The following is a 17,978-nucleotide window of genomic DNA, read 5'->3' on the forward strand; positions in this document are numbered from 1 at the left end:
TGATTCAGACGCAAGTTGGAATAGATTATCTTGTTCGTGCACTTGCTGGATAGAAAGGTATACCTAGGCACGGGCAAGCTAATGCCGATTGTTTTGCTTGGTCCCATTTAGACATGACAGGTGTGCGATCGGAGGTGACGACGCATAAGCTCTGCCTCGATAAAAAATTCACTCCGGTCAAACAGAGAAGAAGACTGATGGCCGAATTAAAGCATGCCTTCGTCAAAGATGAAGTAACAAAGCTTTTAAAAATAAGTTTATCTGGTGTGTTAAATACCTAGACTAGTTAGCTAATGTCGTCATTGTGCCAAAGAAAGGTAATAAAATTAGAATGTGTGTTGATTATAAAGATCTGAAAAAAGTATGCCCGAAGGATTCATTCCCTATGCCTCACATTGATCGAATGATCGATGCGATGGCCGGGCATGAGATGTTAAGTTTTCTCGATGCCAACTCCGCATACAACCAGATTCAGATGGACTCGAAGGATCAAGAGAAAACTTCTTTTATAACCCAATATGGGACTTATTGCTACAATGTAATGCCATTCGGATTAAAAAATACCAGAGCAACTCATCAACGCCTAGTTAACCGAATGTTCGAAGAACAAATAGGTAAGACAATGGAGGTTTATATTGATGACATGTTAGTCAAGTCCCTGGAAACAGAGGACCATTTAAAATATTTGCAGGACACGTTCGACATACTTCGCAAATACAACATGAAGCTGAACCCGGAGAAGTGTGCCTTTGGTGTCAGATCGGGCAAGTTTTTAGGCTTCATGGTGTCAAACCGAGGTATTGAAATCAACCCAGAAAAAATCAAATCCATTAAAGACATCGAAGTAGTGAACAATATGAAGGCAGTACAAAGGCTAACCGAAAGAATAGCAGCTCTGAGTTGTTTCATTTCGAGGTCTTCGGATAAAAGTCACTGCTTCTTTTCGTTGCTAAGAAAGAAAAATGACTTAGTATGGACACCGGAGTGTCAGAAATCCTTGGAAGATCTAAAGCGGTACTTGTCAAGCCCTCCTTTGCTGCAGACACCGAGGCAGATGAACAACTGTTCTTGTATCTGGCAGTGTCTGAGGTTACGGTTAGTGGGGTTTTGGTCCGAGAAGAAGGAGGTACTCAATTCTCGATCTATTGTGTAAGGAGGACATTAGGAGATGCGGAGACTCATTATCCGCACCTCGAAAAATTAGCTTTGGCCTTGGTAAGTGCTTCAAGGAAGCTAAAACCTTATTTCCAATGCCACCCCATATGTGTAGTAACTACTTACCCGTTAAAAAATGTCATGCATAAGCCGAAACTGTCAGGTAGAGTAACTAAATGAGCAGTAGAAATTAGCGGTTATGATATCGAGTATAGGCCTAGAATGGCTATTAAATCTCAAATCTTAGCCGTCTTCATAGAGGACTTTACCCCTGCAATGGTTCCCGAGGTAGAAAAAGAGCTTTTGTTAACCTCAAAAAAAATCTCAGGGATCTGGACCCTGTATACGGACGGTGCATCGAACCTAAAAGGGTCTGAATTGGGCATTGTTCTAAAGACCCCCGCAGGCGACATTATTTGACAATCAATGAGAACTTTAAAATTAACTAACAATGAAGCCGAGTATGAGGCTATGATTGCAGGTTTGGAATCGGCTCGGAGCTTAGGGGCCGAAGTCATCGAAGCTAAGTGCGACTCCCTTCTGGTCGTAAACCAAGTCAATGGTGTTTTCGAGGTCAAAGACGAACGAATGCAAAAATACTTGGAAAAAACTCAAGTAATCTTGAACCGATTTAAAGAATGAACTATGCAACATGTACCGAGAGAACAGAACAATGAAGCAGATGCATTGGCTAACTTAGGTTCGTCAGTTGAAGCGGAGGAGTTCAATTTGGGCACGGTCGTCCAATTGATGAACTCGTCAGTATAAAATGGTCACGCCGAAATAAATGCAAAGGGTCTGACATGGGATTGGCACAACAAATAAATAGATTACTTGCGAGAAGGAAAACTCCCAACAGACCCTGAGGAATCGAGGTCGCTTTGAACCAATGCGAGATTCTGCTTGGTCGATGATTGATTGTATCGTCGATCTTTCTACCGACCTTTGGCTAAGTACTTGGAGCCCGGAGAAATGGATTATGTGATGAGGGAAGTTCACGAAGGAACCTGAGGTAATCATTCGAGTGCCGAAACCTTGGTTCGAAAGATAATCAGAGCGGGATATTACTGAAATCGGATGAAAGAGGACGCGAAAAGCTTTGTCCGAAAATGTGATGGGTGCCAAAAGCACGCACCGATGATACACCAGCCGGGGGAGTTGCTGCATCCGGTTTTGTCCCCTTAGCCGTTTATGAAATAGGGAATGGATATTGTCGGCCCTTTGTCGTGGGCTCCAGGTAAGGCTCGGTTTATTTTATTTAGGACTAACTACTTTTTCAAATGGGTTGAAGCACAGCCCTTCGAGAAAATTAGAGAGAAGGAAGTCATTAACTTCATTTGGGACCATATCGTCTGTCGGTTCGGCATTCCAGCCGAGATAACTTGCGATAACGATCGTCAATTCATAGGCAATAAGGTTAATGACTTCCTTGAGGGATTGAAGATTAAGAAGATTTTATCTACTCCGTATCACCCCCAATGCAAACGGACAAGCGAAGTCGACGAATAAAACCATAATCCAAAATCTGAGGAAGCAGTTAAAGTCGTCAGAGCACAAGTGGAAGGAAGTTTTGCCGGAGGTATTATGGGCCTATAGAATGGCATCAAAGTCAAGTACTAGAGAAATACCGCTTTCCCTAGTTTATGGGGCCAAGGCTTTATTCCTGTAGAAGTTGGTAAACCGAGCCTAAGGTTTCGGTATGTAACGAACGAGTTAAATGAAGAGGCTATGGCCGTAAAGCTTGACTTAACGGACGAACTACACGAGAATGCATTGGTCCATTTAGCAGCTCAAAAGCAGCGGATAGGAAGATACTACAATCGAAAGATGAACTTTCGGCATTTCCAAGTTGGGGACTTAGAGTTTCGAAAAATTACCGTGCACACTAACAATCCCGGTGATGAAAAATTGGGTCCAAACTGGGAAGGACCGTATAAGGTGACCAGAATAACCGACAAAGGATCAGATCAATTAGAAACCGGAGACGGCCAACAATTGCACAACAACTAGAACGTAGCACACTTGAAGAAATACTATTACTAAAGTACGTTCTGTTAACCCTTTGTGAATTCCAATAATTTTCATCTTTCTTCTTTGCGGGGTCAAATCGGAGTAAATTCGAAGATATTAGAATTATGTCTGAAAATACGTGTTGCACTCTTTTTCTTAGTTTAGTTTTATCCCGAAGTGATTTTTTCGGCAAGGTTTTCAATGAGGCAACAATTACAACGTGTTACCTTAGTTTCGAAAAACGAGGCTAAGTGCCCTGAACTCAAAGACCAGCTAAGTACTGGGGACTGGATATTCAACAACATCATTTTCATGTAGTGTTTCTCTATTCATGCTTCACGACCAAACACTAGAGGACTATGATAACCTCGCCAGGAATCAAAAGATCGGAGAAAAGCTCAGAGAAGTAAAGTAAGAAACGAACTCAACGTCGAAACAATTTTTGTTGTCTTTTGGAATTGACCGAGCCTTCTATATTAGGTTTCAATGTAAGGGCCAAACGATTGAATGAATCGTGCCCGTATAGTGTTGCTACGGCAAAACCAGAAGGGGTCAGATGAAGTCCTTAGTTTTTGTATGAAACAAACATTTGAAATACGAAGAGGAATACCTTTGAAAAGTACGTTTCAAATATGCTCTTTTACGAATAATACCCTCGACTGGGGACTGTCGTCAATAAATAGACAAAGGCACTAAGGTTATAATTAACCGAGCCCAATCTATCAAGAATTCAAACAGTCAGAAGAGGGTCGAATAATTAAAGACCTCGACTTAAATTCCCGAGGTGATTCAGAGACGTCCGAATTCACAAAGCATAATAAGGCTCCCGCGGACAAGGCATCAATAAGTTATCGGTCAAACAGGAACCGGTTAAATTAAAGTCCAAAACTAATAAGTTAAGTTGGCTCGATTTTCTAAGAGAAAAATTGTTAAGGGCCTAAGGTCGAACCTCAGCCATTTTTTACGAAGCAAACATCAATACAAAACAAACTCATAAATTATACCCAACTTAAAGATCGAAAAAAAATACTGGCGAAAGGAAATGTGAATTTTATATATAGCATAAAGGGCTGAAGCTTTACACTTGTGAAAATCACAAAGATGAAAAACAAAAAAAGTTTCTATAAGCCCTATTTACTCCGTCGAAGAAGAACCCAAGTCGTCAGAGACGGACTCGTTAGGGTCTTCCTCGGAGCTATCCTCGAGTGCTTTCCTAGCCCTATCCTCGATCATTTTTGTGTCGATCATACTAGCAGGGATATCTTCAATACCCCGATGAACCGCCTCAAGTGTAGACCTTTGAGACCTCCACTTCTCGAGTTCTACTAGAAGGGTGGAACGAGCCTCGGTAGCCTCAATTTCTTTGTGGGCTTCCTCCAGGTCGACCTGAGCTCTCTTTAGTTTTTCCTCCGGTTCGTACTTCATATCTCTCAGATCAACCCGAACCTCGTTGGAAGATGCCAGCTCAGCCTGAAGTGCATCATTAGCTCGGGCAGCGGCCTCGAGCTCGCTCTTGAGTTCATCACTGATCCGGGCTCAACTCTCAGCCTTTTCTTCGGCAATCCTTAACTTGTCCTTCTCTATAGCCCTCTCGTCTTTGAGCTGCCTGAACTTCTCCTCTATTTTTGCAGCCTCGCCTTTAACTGAATCAAGCCCTTCCCTCAATTAGGCGATGGTAGCTTCAAACTCACCAAGTTTGGTGCATATTCGGCGTTCGCTTGGTTGAGATGTTTGTTGTCCTCCGCTAGGACTTTGCACTTTTCGACTGCTTCGTCGAGCTCAGTCTTCAATCAGAGATGCTCTTTTTTGGCTGCTTCGAGCTCAGATTGGAGACTTGGAGGAGCAACGACTTGGCTCAGTTGATCTTCTTTTTATTGCAAGAGAACTTTGAACTTCTCCGTCTCTCGGCCCTGAGTATCTAACTAGGCCCGTAAGTCATCTATCTCATGCAGGGCTCGGAGGAAACCTTCATTCACAAGCACAACACTCTACAAGAATAAAATAAATAAGGTTAAGAGACTGGCAAATGGTGAAAGTTACAACAGATAAGTTTAAACTTATTACAAGGGGCAGGTAAAAATGTTTACCCAGTTGCCGGCATGCATACCCTCGTTTAAAAGGCACTGCCACGAGAGTCCCTCCATCTTCTTTTTGTCCAAATCTAAAACGAGAGGTCTTAGATAACTGGCAACCCCCACGAGGCAAGATAAAAAATTGTAGTCTTCAGGGGCGGTGACCATGGTCGACCTGGTCCTCTTCGGCTCTACACTTGGAGCCGAAAAAATATCTACAAGTCTAGATCTCAAACACACTCAGGAGACCAGCTAGCCCTTCTCGTAGCTCGTAGAATAGGAAGATAGCAAAACCCCGAGGCTTCCGCCGTTGCAGGAGGAGTATTGGAAAATAAATCATCAAGATTCTCCTGTTCTGAAGACGGAGCAAAAGGAGGAGGTGAAGTTGTCTCGGCCCTTGATGGTATCTCAGCCGTAGTAGCTGTTTTGGCCCTTAGGGGCATGTCGGCAGTTGTAGTTGTTTCGGCCCTTGGAGGCGGTTCATCCATTATCGTCGCCTCGGCCCTTTGAGCCCTTTTCACCAAAGGCACCACCTTGGGTGTAGTGTCACCTGTAATATCAATAAAATCAATGGACTTTAGTGGAATCGAAGCTTGGATATATTTGGTTATTGGGGAGGAAGGAACCTCAGCCTCCCCATCTGTGACTGGGCTCGGCAAATCAGCCGCGGTACACCCCTCTGGAACCTCCACCGAAGCCATCTCGGCCTCAGTAACAGCAGCAATAGAAGGCCCCGATGCAACATTTGCAATCCAAATTTCATCCTGGGGCTCATCCCTCAGGCCTCGAGCTTCGGATGAACCTGCAGTATCCTTCGAGCTTTTCTTTCTTTTTTGACCCCTAGACTTGGTCTTTTTCTTTTTCTTTTCAAGCTCGGCAATGAGCCGAGCTGACCCTGATATATCAAAATCCAAACCCGTTATGGCAGGCTCGTATGCTGGTGCGGGCCGTGGGGTCAAAGAGCCTTTGTCCAAACCTGGATATCGAAGGATTAAATCGGAGTAAAGTTGAGCGAAAGAGAATGACAAGAATTGAGGGAAGGAAAAGATACCGTGATTCTGTGCTATTCATCGGTCACGGGACAACTCTCTCCATGTCCGCTCTTCGTGCGGATGTTGACTGATTATTTTTTCAATCAATCTGCGAAATTCGGGGATCGCATCCGGAAGCCATGCATCGGCTGAAACATGGAAAAAGGTTAAAAGAAATGCTCAAAGACATGTAAAAGAGATATAAGCCCATAAAACTTACGTTTGTCATTCCACCTTGCGGCGAAAGGCATGTAATCCGCCGGTATAATGTCCTTGGTCTTAACCCAGACAAAACGCTCGTGCCAGCCCCAATCCCTGTTCTCATCGAGGTAGGAAAGAATGGGATTCCTTTCTCGTTTGGAGAATTTTATAACACCGCCACGGAAGATCCTCGGGCAATATAACTAGATCAGATAATGCAGGGTAAAGTTAGTTTTGGCATTATTAGCCAAAAGACGGAGACAGACCACGATCCTTCAAATGTTCAGGCCTATTTAAGAAAGGCATACCTTATAGGTTCGGCACATATAGAAGATAACCGGATCTATTAGAGAGTTAAGCTTGAGGGTGAAAGGATATGTATAAGCGTATGAAAACCCTCAGCAGAGTCGATCATTGACCTTCAACGGAGGGCAAAAATGTCTATGTGGGGGTTATCTAGCCACGTTACGACCCGACTCGGGGCGGTCTTCTCTTTGATCGAGGATGGGTAACGTCTCACGTTGAAACCTCGGTCAGATATCTTTACGGCCGTTTCAACGGCGAATTCACTGTTGAAATTGAATTTCAACGGGATTACATCTTTGGTCGTCGGTTTGAAGGTAATGGTTTGTGTTTTGTCGTCGGGGCTCACAACAGGCTCGGTAGTCGGAGAAGAAATCGAAGGAACATTTTAAGAAGTAGAGTCGATATCCGTTACCATTTTTGGAGTTTAGATGATGAAGTTATGAAGATCTGGGATGAAGTTATGAAGTTATGAAGATTTGAAGGCTAAAAATATTAAGATATGAAGATCTAGAGATAAACAAATGAAGTTAAGGAAGGTTTAAGAAGATATTCCAGAAAATAAAGAACGTTTTGGGACCTCAGATGAATTTTCTCAATAACTTTTGGAAGACACAGAATTTCATAGCAAAGAATTCAAAACAGAGCAAGAACAGTCCAAGATGAGAGATATGATTGAGAGACGAAGGATGAAAGAAGGAAGTGAAAAGTGAAAAGTAAAGAAATGGAATCACTGTAACGCTTTATATAGAGAAAGTATTAAGGCGGTTACCGAAGTCATCCAACCAAGAGGAAACACGTGTCCGAAGTCAGAAGGATGTGACATGAAGCGATGTGACCCTAAAGCGGTTACCGAAGCCATCCAACCAGAAGGAGACACGTGCCCGAAGTCAGAGGGACCTGACATGAAAGGATGTTTTATTTCCCGCTTGTTTTTCAAAGTAAAAGCATACTAGAGAAGTCACCGGAGCAATCGTTCCACTTCCCGTCACTTTGGCAAAACTTCGATCCGAGAAGTGTGGGGACTATCTGTATACGGTAAAAACCGAAGCAACTTGTACCCGGTAAGAATCGGGGTAAAGTTTAAAGCCGTCTGATATGAGATCGAGGAAGAGCAAGGTCGTTGACAATCGATAGGAACTAAACCCGAAAGGTCGTGAGTGCATTCAACTCTGTGTCAAAACCGAGGGTATGTTGATGGGCACAGAAAACCCGAGCCTGAAGAGAGCACACTTAACATAGGCTTGAAGAATCCGTTATGGAACAAGCCACGTGTCATCTAACCGTTCCACTATTTGCGCTGACTACAGTACTAGTGTCACTATACGGATGCAACCTTATCCATTTTAGGGTTTTCTGTATGGCCTTTTTCATATCAGACTAAGGACCATCTATTGTTAACTGCATAAATAAAAACTCTACCCCCTCCCTTTTTAGGTTAGCTTTTCGTCATTAAATGTATTTGTAATCGAGAGAAAATTGAAATACAATATTCTCGAGTGTTTGGCTCAAGTTAAAGAAAGCAATCTCCAAACCCGGACCAATTAAAGAGCTCACAAACTTGTCTTCCTAAGTTTTCTTTACTATTATTTATCAATATATTACTATTTACTTGCTATTATCTTATTCTATAAATTAATCTAACCACATATTCTATCAACCACTTACAAATTTAATTGTTATCCATTTTCGGGGTAAACAATATGAAATTGTTGTAATCTCTTAGCTTTCACGTGAATAATGTGTAACTTTTTCTTTTTTCATAATTTTTTCATTCTTTTGGAATTGACTATTACAGTAAAAAAGCTTTGATATGTAATTAACAAAAAACTTTATTACGTGGAACCTTTTTGTCATGGAAACTATATTAAGACATGGCTTACACCTTCTTTTTCTTAAAGAAGTTGATTCTAATAGTAGCCTCTTTCAACTCTCCAATCTTAAAAGGCTTGATTTGTCTTATAAGGATTTTTTCGGGTCGCACGTTTCGCCAAAATTTGGTGAGTTTTCTAGCTTGACTTATCTTGATCTATCATATTCGAGATTTTCAGGCCTTATCCCTTTTGAAATCTCTCATCTTTCTAAATTATACGTTCTTCGTATTCACAGTGATGATACTTATGATCTTAGAGTTGGACCTCACAATTTTGAACTGCTCCTTAAGAACTTGACCTAATTAAGAGAGCTTGACCTTAACTCTGCAAACATCTCTTCGAGCATTCCTCTGAATTTCTCTTCTTTTTTAACAACTCTTGAGCTTCCATACACACAGTTACGTGGGATATTGCCTTAAAGAGTTTTTCACCTTTCCGGCTTAAAATCTCTTGATTTATTTGGAAATACCTAGCTCATTGTTGGGTTTCCTATGACCAAATGGAACAGCAGTGCATCACTCATAAATTTACATCTCTCTAATGTGAATCTTACTGGTAGGATACCTGAATCATTTAGCTGTCTAACTTTATTGCAAACATTGGGCATGGGATCGTGTAATCTCTTGGGGCCCATTCCTAAACCTCAATGGAATCTCACCCACATTGAGACTTTGTCCCTTGAAAATAACAATCTAGAAGGACCAATTTTCGAGTTCTTGATATTTGGAAAGCTCAAGGACTTATCAATTTGAACTATGACACAATGTCGACTTGAGTGCTATCCTTTAACGAGTCGGAGCGAATCAATCGCTAGATTTTCGATCCAATTCCCTAACTTGTCTAATTCCATCCAACGGAAGTGGACTGCATCACTAGACTTGTCATCAAACCACTTGAATGGGACTATGCCATCTTGGGTATTCTCCCTACCATCACTAGAAATTTTAGACTTGAGCGATAACCATTTCGTTTAGGCAGATTGCTTAACTAGTCAGAAGTCGAAACACCTTGACGATGTATTTTTGGGAAGTAATAGTTTGAACTAACAATCCCACAATGTTTGATGGATATATGAGTGAACTGTGTTTTTGTATTTAAACAACAATAATCTCGGGTGTGCCGATTTACTTTCGAGGCGAATGCGCAATGCAAAATACTAATAAATGCAGGGTTGGGAAGTAATAGTTTGAATGACGAGCCATCCCACAATGTTTGGGTGAGATGAGTGAGCTTCAGGGTTTGGATTTAAGCCACAATAATCTCAGTGGACAGATTGTTCCAACCATCTGCAATCTGAAAACACTGACAGTGATAGATTTGGAAAGTAATAGTTTGAACGGAGCCATCCCATAATGTTTGGGTAAGATTAGTGAGCTTTAGGGTTTGGATTTAAGCAACTATAATCTCAGTGGACAGATTGTTTCAATCCTCTGCAATCTGAAAACACTGACAGTGCTAGATTTGGGAAATAATAATTTGGAGGGACCAATCCCATAATGTTTGGGTGAGATGAGTGAACTTCAGGTTTTGTATTTAAACAACAATAATCTCAGTGGACAGATTGCTTCAACTGTCTGCAATCTGAAAACACTGACAGTGCTATATTTGGAAAGTAATAATTTGGAGGGAACAATCCCACAATGTTTGGGTGAGATGAGTGAACTTCAGATTTTGTATTTAAGCAATAATAATCTCAGTGGACGGTTGCTCAACCGTTGTTAATAAAAACAACGACGATTATAGATTTAAAGTAATAGTTTGAACGGAGCCATCCCACAATGTTTGGTAAGATGAGCGAGCTTCAGGGTTTGGATTTAAGCAAGAATTATCTCAATGGATAGATTGCTTCAACCATCTGCAATCTGAAAACACTGACAGTGCTAGATTTGGGAAGTAATAATCTGAAGGAACAATCCCACAATGTTTGGGTGACATGAGCAAAATATCGATTTTAGAGTTAAGCAACAATAGTCTAAGTGGGAAAATTAATACAACTTGTAATATTGGAAACCAACTCGAAGTCATTAAATTGGACAGGAATAATCTAGAGGGGAAAGTTCCGCCAGCTTTGATCAATTGTAAAAATTTGGAACTCCTTGATTTAGCTAACAATGAGTTGAATGACACATTACCAAAATGTTTGGGAGCCCTACCTTATTGCAGATTTTAAGCTTGAGATCTAATAAGTTGTATGGGCCCATCAAAGCTTCAATGACTAAAAACTTGTTTGCACAACTTCGAATTTTGGATCTCTCATTAAATGATTATCGTGGGAATTTACCAGCAAGTCTTTTTGAGAATTTTCAAGCTATGAAAATCATTGATGAGAACATGACAACACCAAGGTATGTAGCTGGTGGATTTTATTCTGTGACAATTACAACAAAGGGATTGGATATTGAACTTCCTCGAGTTTTGACTACAAACATAATCATCAATCTCTCTAGCAATAGATTTGGAGGTTATATTCCAAGTATTAATGGAGATCTCATTGGGCTTCGTACGTTGAACCTATCTCACAATGGCTTGGAAGGTCATATACCAAAGATCACTGCAACATCTATCTGTACTTGAATCATTGGATCTCTCATCTAACAAAATTGGTGGAAGGATACCGCAAAAACTTACATCTCTCACATCACTTGAAGTCTTAAATCTCTCTCACAATCATCTTGGTGGATGCATTCCCAAAGGAAAACATTTTGATATAGAGTTCATACCAAGGGAATGATAGATTAAGAAGATTTCCACTCTTTAAAGATTGTGGCGGTGATGATAGGGTACCACAAGCGACAACTCCAATTGAGCTAGATCAAGGAGATTCAGCGATCATCAGTTGGCAGGCGTTTCTCATAGGTTGCAGTTGTGGTCTAATTATTGTACTCTCTGTAATATACATAATGATGGCAACCCAAAATCCAGCATGATTTTTTAGGATGGTTGACAAATTAGAACACAGAATTATTACGAGAATGCAAAAGAAAAAGAAAAAAAATAGTGTGTAACCTCCAGGTATTCAACTTGATCTTTATCCTTCAGAAGATTTTTTTTAAAAAAAATGTATATAATCAAAAGCTCTTAACTTTAATTCTTCATATTTTATAATTGCAGGATTCAAGTCTACTATGTTGCTGGTGATGCAAACAAAAGCTTTTACTTTCCTAGTTTGTAATGTTTCTGAAGTGTTCATTACCAAAGACATGAATCATTTATCTATAGTTTGTTACATATTCAGCCTAATTATTAGTTAGCTAATTGGATTTCGACTGCAAAGTTCAATCAATAAATTTATGAAGTTATCTTATCTTTTTCTTAATTGCATTAAGTAATGTCAACAGCACGCTGAACGCTTAACTTTTAAAACTATCCTTGATGATATGATTGATTGGCTTAAATATCCTTATGGTGTTAATGGATAAAGATTGCTCCAAAGTTCAAGCATATTACTTCTAAATATGAAAACATTTGAGCACTTAACCCAGAATCTTAAGGCATCGATAAAGTAGCTCGGACTAATAAATCTGTATGCATAGGAATGTTCAAGTTTTCTGTTGAATCAGTTTTGGAGCTTATTTTTCAATGCAATGAAGGCATTAGAACGATGGATCAAAACCAAAGAAAAAATATGTTACGTATCGCTCGAAACTTGGCACTGGCGAAAAACAAAGAAAAAATCATATCATGATGATCAACACCTCTATTTCTAAAATTGGAAACTAATAAATCCATTAGCTCAGGAGCAGATTTACAGAGTTGGTTAATAATTTTTGTCAACACTCTTGACCCCTCAAGGTATGTAAATGATTACTACCCTTGTGTTTGAGTTGACTATCGAGAGTTTTAGTGATTTTAGGTAGAGAGAAGGTCCTTGTGGAAGTGATAGATTGATGAAGGGCAAAGTAGTCATGAGGCTATTTTAAGAAATGATTAGGAATGGATGTACATGTATTTTGATATGTATAGTTGTTATCATTGTATTGTGGGTATTGTAGTTGATATTGGATCGAATGAGAAGTTGAAGAGTGGTAAGCTTATAAAGGGGATGGTTGTCTATAGTTTGTTAAGCTTTATATGTGCTTGAGGCTGATTAGTAAGCAAAGCAAGTAGCCTAATTAAGGCTTGTGTTATCTTAATTGTAGATTTACAAGTTTAAGAAGTAGAAGTTGGGCGATTTGATATACGTCAAGGCATGTTAAGGCTTTTCCTTTCTTTCAATTGGCATGATCCTATGATATGAACCAATAAACGAGTCAGATAGTTTCCATATTACTCTATTCTTGTAAGCACTAAGAGAAATACAGTTTTAATGTTTTCATATCCCGGCTATGGTATTTCCCCATGTACAGATTTTGTGATTTTTTACGTCCTAGTAGTACGAGTTCAGTAAGGCCCATGAGAGGCGGTTGTCATTATATTGTTTGAAAATCCTATTGTTCAGTTTTATTTGTGCTATGCCTTCACTTTCAGTTCTCAGGGGTACATGAGAAAGGCACACTTGACAGGGGGTGAAGGTGTGACCTCCGATATTATATTTCATATGTGAAAGGCACGCTTGACAGGGGGTGAAGGTGTGGCCTATGAGTGGTCCATGAGTGGCCTATGATGTAGGAGTATATACATGAGAAAGGCACACTTGACAGGGGGGTGAAGGTGTGGCTGTGATGTGACAATGAGGGGTGTGTATATATATATATATATATATGCATATATATATATATATATATATATATATATATATATATATATATATATATATCTTTTTCCAACATATAGATTCGATCGATTGCGAACGGATACTAGTTCATACAGATTCATGCAGATAGTCATTTCAGCTTATGAGTCAGATCTTATTCATGATTTCTATATATATGTTCATACTTGTTGTCTTTATGCCTTACATATTCAGTACATTATCCGTACTGACTCCCCGTTGCTCGGGGGGCTGCGTTCATGCCCGCAGGTACAGGGAATAGGAGGTGGTCCCGGCTTAGTAGGGCCTTTATCCGGAGATCGGTGCACTCCATTCGATGGCAGTTGCGGTCTATTTTTGTAGGCCATCCTTTTGAGATGTATATAGATGGGTATGACGGGGCCTATCTAGTCCTTTCTACAACTTTCGTTCCGATGAAAAGGTACGTAGATAGTTGTATGTAGTAGTCGAACATATGTAGCCTTGTCGGCTTATATTCTTTTGTATCTTACAGGTATATATATAGCCTAGCTATTTGCTTGCATTGTTCTTCCGCATGTGTGTGTGTATATATATATATGATTGTGCGAGTCCGATGTTTCCTCTTATATGAGATTAGTTTGTGCCATTTATGGGCTATTGATGTTCAGTATGTTTCAGATAAGTACTTAGGGGTGTTTGGTCGCTAGAGGTCAGACTCCCGTCACGGCTCATCGATTTGGGTCGTGACAGAAGTGGTATCAGAGCAGTTTCGTCCTAGGATTGTCTACGGACGTAATCTAGTAGAGTCTTGTTTATGGGTGTGTTGTGCACCACACTTATAAACGGGATGCTACGGGACATTTAGGATGATGGCATTCTTTCTCTCTGGATTGTGCGATAGAGTCGTGTGTTAGGCGTTCGCTTTCGATGGTGTTATGATTTTGACAATGCCTCCCAAGAAAGCTACGGCTACCTAGAAAAGGCAAAGAAAGCCACGGGAGAGGCCACTAGCCGTACTCGGTAAGCTACTAGGGCTCGGGATGAGATTCGGAAGCGAGAGCCCATGCGAGACATCGCCTACACCGGAGTCTCCGGCACCGTCCCCGGTTCCTCGGCCCGGATGCACTAGGTCGGGATGTGCGGGATGTTGTTCGGTTATTGATCGAAGTTAGTAGCCGCTCGAGCTCGGCGGCGGGGAGGCTGGTAGTTCGAGGAGTTAAGACTTTTCTCGAGTTAGATCCTCCCGAGAATTTTCGGTGATAAAGAAGAATATGGATCCCCGAGTTTCATTGATGGTATGCAGAGGACTTTGAGGGTGATGCATGCAAGTGAGGTTGAGTCAGTGGAGTTAGCTTCGTATAGACTGCGTGATATTGCAGTGCAGTGGTATCAGACTTGGGAGTTATCTAGAGGAGAGAATGCTCCTCTAGCTGTTTGGCGAGAGTTCGCAGATGCTTTTATTCGCCATTATTTTCCTCCTGAGGTCAGGCGAGCCCGAGTAGACAAATTTCTACGTATTGAGCAGGGCAGCATGAGTGTCCAAGTGTCTTGTGTGTGTTTGATTCTATGGCTAGATATGCCCCGGCCATGGTGGGCGAGATGGAGGACGTTTTCACCGTTTTGTGGCTGGTTTAGGGCCACATTTGATAGATGCTTGTACGACTGCTGCATTACAGCCAGGCATGGATATCTCCCGTATATAGGCATATGCACAGAATCTGGAAGATCGCAAGCGTCAGAGAGGGCCAGAGCGTGACCGTGACCGAGGCCATGGTAAGAGGGCTAGATCTTTCGACATTGGAAGTGAGTCCAGGGGAGGACAGATGCAGCAGCATTCCCAGTATTCATATCATTCAGTAGGGAGTGCACCTCCCGCGATTTTCAGGCCCGAGGTTTGATCGGTTTCTTATTCGAGCGACCCGAGTTTTAGAGCATCGAGCTCCCGGTCGGACCGAGTCGGGATAAGATGAGGCCACCCATGCCACGGCGTGCCCAGTGTGGTAGGTTACATATCGGGCGGTACTGATTGGGATCGAATGCCTGTTATTCTTATGGCCGACCAGGTCATGTGATGAGGAATTATCGTCAGGAGGTGGCATGGGCACTATTCAGCCTACAGGGTCCACGGTGGTTCTTGCAAAGGTGCGCCCTTCGGGGCAAGCCTTTCGATCCGCAGAACGGACGAGGTAGGGGGAGGAGTGGAGCGTCCGGCTCGAGGTCCTCGGCACCGCGTATATGCGCTGGGCGGTAGGAGGACCACGAGACGTCTTCGGATGTTGTTACAGGTATATTATCGATTTCCTCCCATGATATCTATGCACTGATTGATCCAGGTTTCACTTTATCATATGTTACTCCATTTGTTGCTTGTAAGTTTGGGATAGAGCCCAAGTTGATTAGACCTTTTGAGATATCTACACCAGTTGATGATCCGGTCATAGCTAGCGAGTATATCAAGATCGTGTAGTTATAGTTTGTGATCGCCACTGATCCATGTAGCAGATTTGATTGAGCTAGAGATGATTGATTTCGATGTTATCATGGGTATGGATTGGTTATCTTCCTGTTACGCCAATGTTGATTGCAGAACAAAGATAGTTCGATTTCGGTTCCCCGGCGGAGCCGGTCCTAGAGTGGAAGGGTAATGCTTTGTCGAGGGGCGAGGTTTATTTCCTACCTTAAGGCGGAGAGAAGATGATCGAAACGGGTATATTTTTCACCTAGTTCGAGTTCAAGATGTGCAAGCAGAGTCGCCGACTTTCCAGTTCGTTCCTGTGGTTAATGAGTTTCCGGAAGTATTTCCCGATGAGCTTCCAGGCATTCCCCCAGAGAGGGAGATTGATTTTTCTATTGACCTATTGCCAGACACTCAGCCAATATCTATTCCTCCTTATAGGATGGCACCTGCGGAGTTGAAGGAATTGAAGGAGCAGTTGAAAGATTTGCTTGAGAAGGGCTTTATCAGGCCTAGTACATCACCGTGGGGAGCGCCGGTGCTATTTGTAAGAAAGAAGGATGGCTCTTTGCGAATGTGTATTGATTATAGGCAATTGAATAAAGTGACTGTAAAGAATAAGTATCCGCTCCCGAGGATCGATGATTTGTTCAATCAGTTGCAAGGCGCCAAGTATTTCTCGAAGATAGACTTGAGATCAGAATACCACCAGGTTAGGGTGAAGGAAGAAGACATTCCGAAGATAACATTTCGGACTAGATATGGCCACTATGAGTTCCGTGTTATGTCGTTCGGGCTAACTAATGCCCTAGCTGTATTCATGGATTTGATGAATCGTGTATTCAGACCTTTTCTAGATTTGTTCGTGATTGTGTTCATAGATGATATTTTGGTTTATTCGCCATCAGAGGCCGATCATGCAGAACATCTACGGACAGTGCTCGGAATTCTCCGAGGAAAAGGGCGGTATGCCAAGTTTTTGAAGTGTGAGTTCTGGTTGAACTTTGTGGCTTTTCTGGGCCACATTATTTCAGAGGAAGGCATTAGAGTGGATGCCCAGAAGATTGAGGCTGTGAAGAATTGGCCAAGGCCCACGACACCAACGGAGATACGTAGTTTCTTGGGCTTGGCAGGTTATTATAGAAGGTTTGTAGAAGGATTTTCTTCTCTTTCAGCCCCATTGACTAAATTGACTCAGAAATCAGCTAAGTTCCAATGGACAAATGCTTGTGAGCAGAGTTTTCAGGCGTTAAAAGATAAGTTAACTTCAGCACCAGTTTTGACTCTTCCAGAAGGAGCAAATGGCTATGTAGTATATTGTGATGCTTCAGGTATTGGATTGGGCTGTGTGTTGATGCAGCACGGCAAGGTCGTTGCTTATGCTTCTAGACAATTGAAGAAGCACGAGAAGAATTATCTAACCCATGATCTTGAGTTAGCGGCAGTGATTCATGCCTTGAAAATATGGAGGCACTACTTATACGGTGTCCATGTTGATATCTATACTGATCATAAGAGTCTCCAGTACATCTTTACGCAAAAGGATTTGAACTTGCGTCAGAGACGATGGTTAGAGAGGTTAAAAGATTATGATGTGGATATTTTGTACCATACCGCGAAGGCTAATGTAGTAGCAATGCCCTCAGTCGTAAATCTATGGGTAGCTTGTCTCACGTGTCGCCAGAGAGAAGAGAAGAGAATATTGGCTAGCCTCGGAGTTCGATTGCTAGGTTCATGCGATTGGTTCAAGACACGGCGGTATCATCCTTGGTAGTTGAGATAAAGGAGCGTCGATGAGGATCTAGATTCGAGATACGAGTACCTCGTAAAGAAGAGACACCCTTTGTGATCACAGGTGATAGAGTACTCAAATATCGAGGCAGATTGTGTGTCCCTAGTGTTGCAGGACTCCGTCAGCAGGTTATGGGAGAGGCACATTACTCCCGCTATTCTATTCATCCAGGCTCAACAAAGATGTACCATGATCTTAAGGAGGTTTATTGGTGGGATGGTATGAAAAGAGATATAGCGGGGTACAATCACTCAGTGTCCAAATTGTCAGCAAGTCAAAATAGAGCACCAGAAGCCTGGAGGTTTATTGCAGTCTATGGAGATTCCGACATGGAAGTGGGAGGTAATTAATATGGACTTTATTACAGGGTTACCCCGCACTCAGCGGAAGTGTGATTCGATATGGGTCATAGT

General features: G+C 41.7%; 1 pseudogene; it reads left to right on the top strand.

Annotated features, from left to right (window-relative positions):
- Nucleotides 1-8,627: 8,627 nt before the first annotated feature.
- LOC132034688 (receptor-like protein Cf-9 homolog) lies at nucleotides 8,628-12,065 on the top strand (annotated as a pseudogene).
- Nucleotides 12,066-17,978: the final 5,913 nt, after the last annotated feature.

The sequence above is a fragment of the Lycium ferocissimum genome, chromosome 10 (genome assembly GCF_029784015.1).
Source record: "Lycium ferocissimum isolate CSIRO_LF1 chromosome 10, AGI_CSIRO_Lferr_CH_V1, whole genome shotgun sequence".
NCBI lineage: Eukaryota > Viridiplantae > Streptophyta > Magnoliopsida > Solanales > Solanaceae > Lycium > Lycium ferocissimum.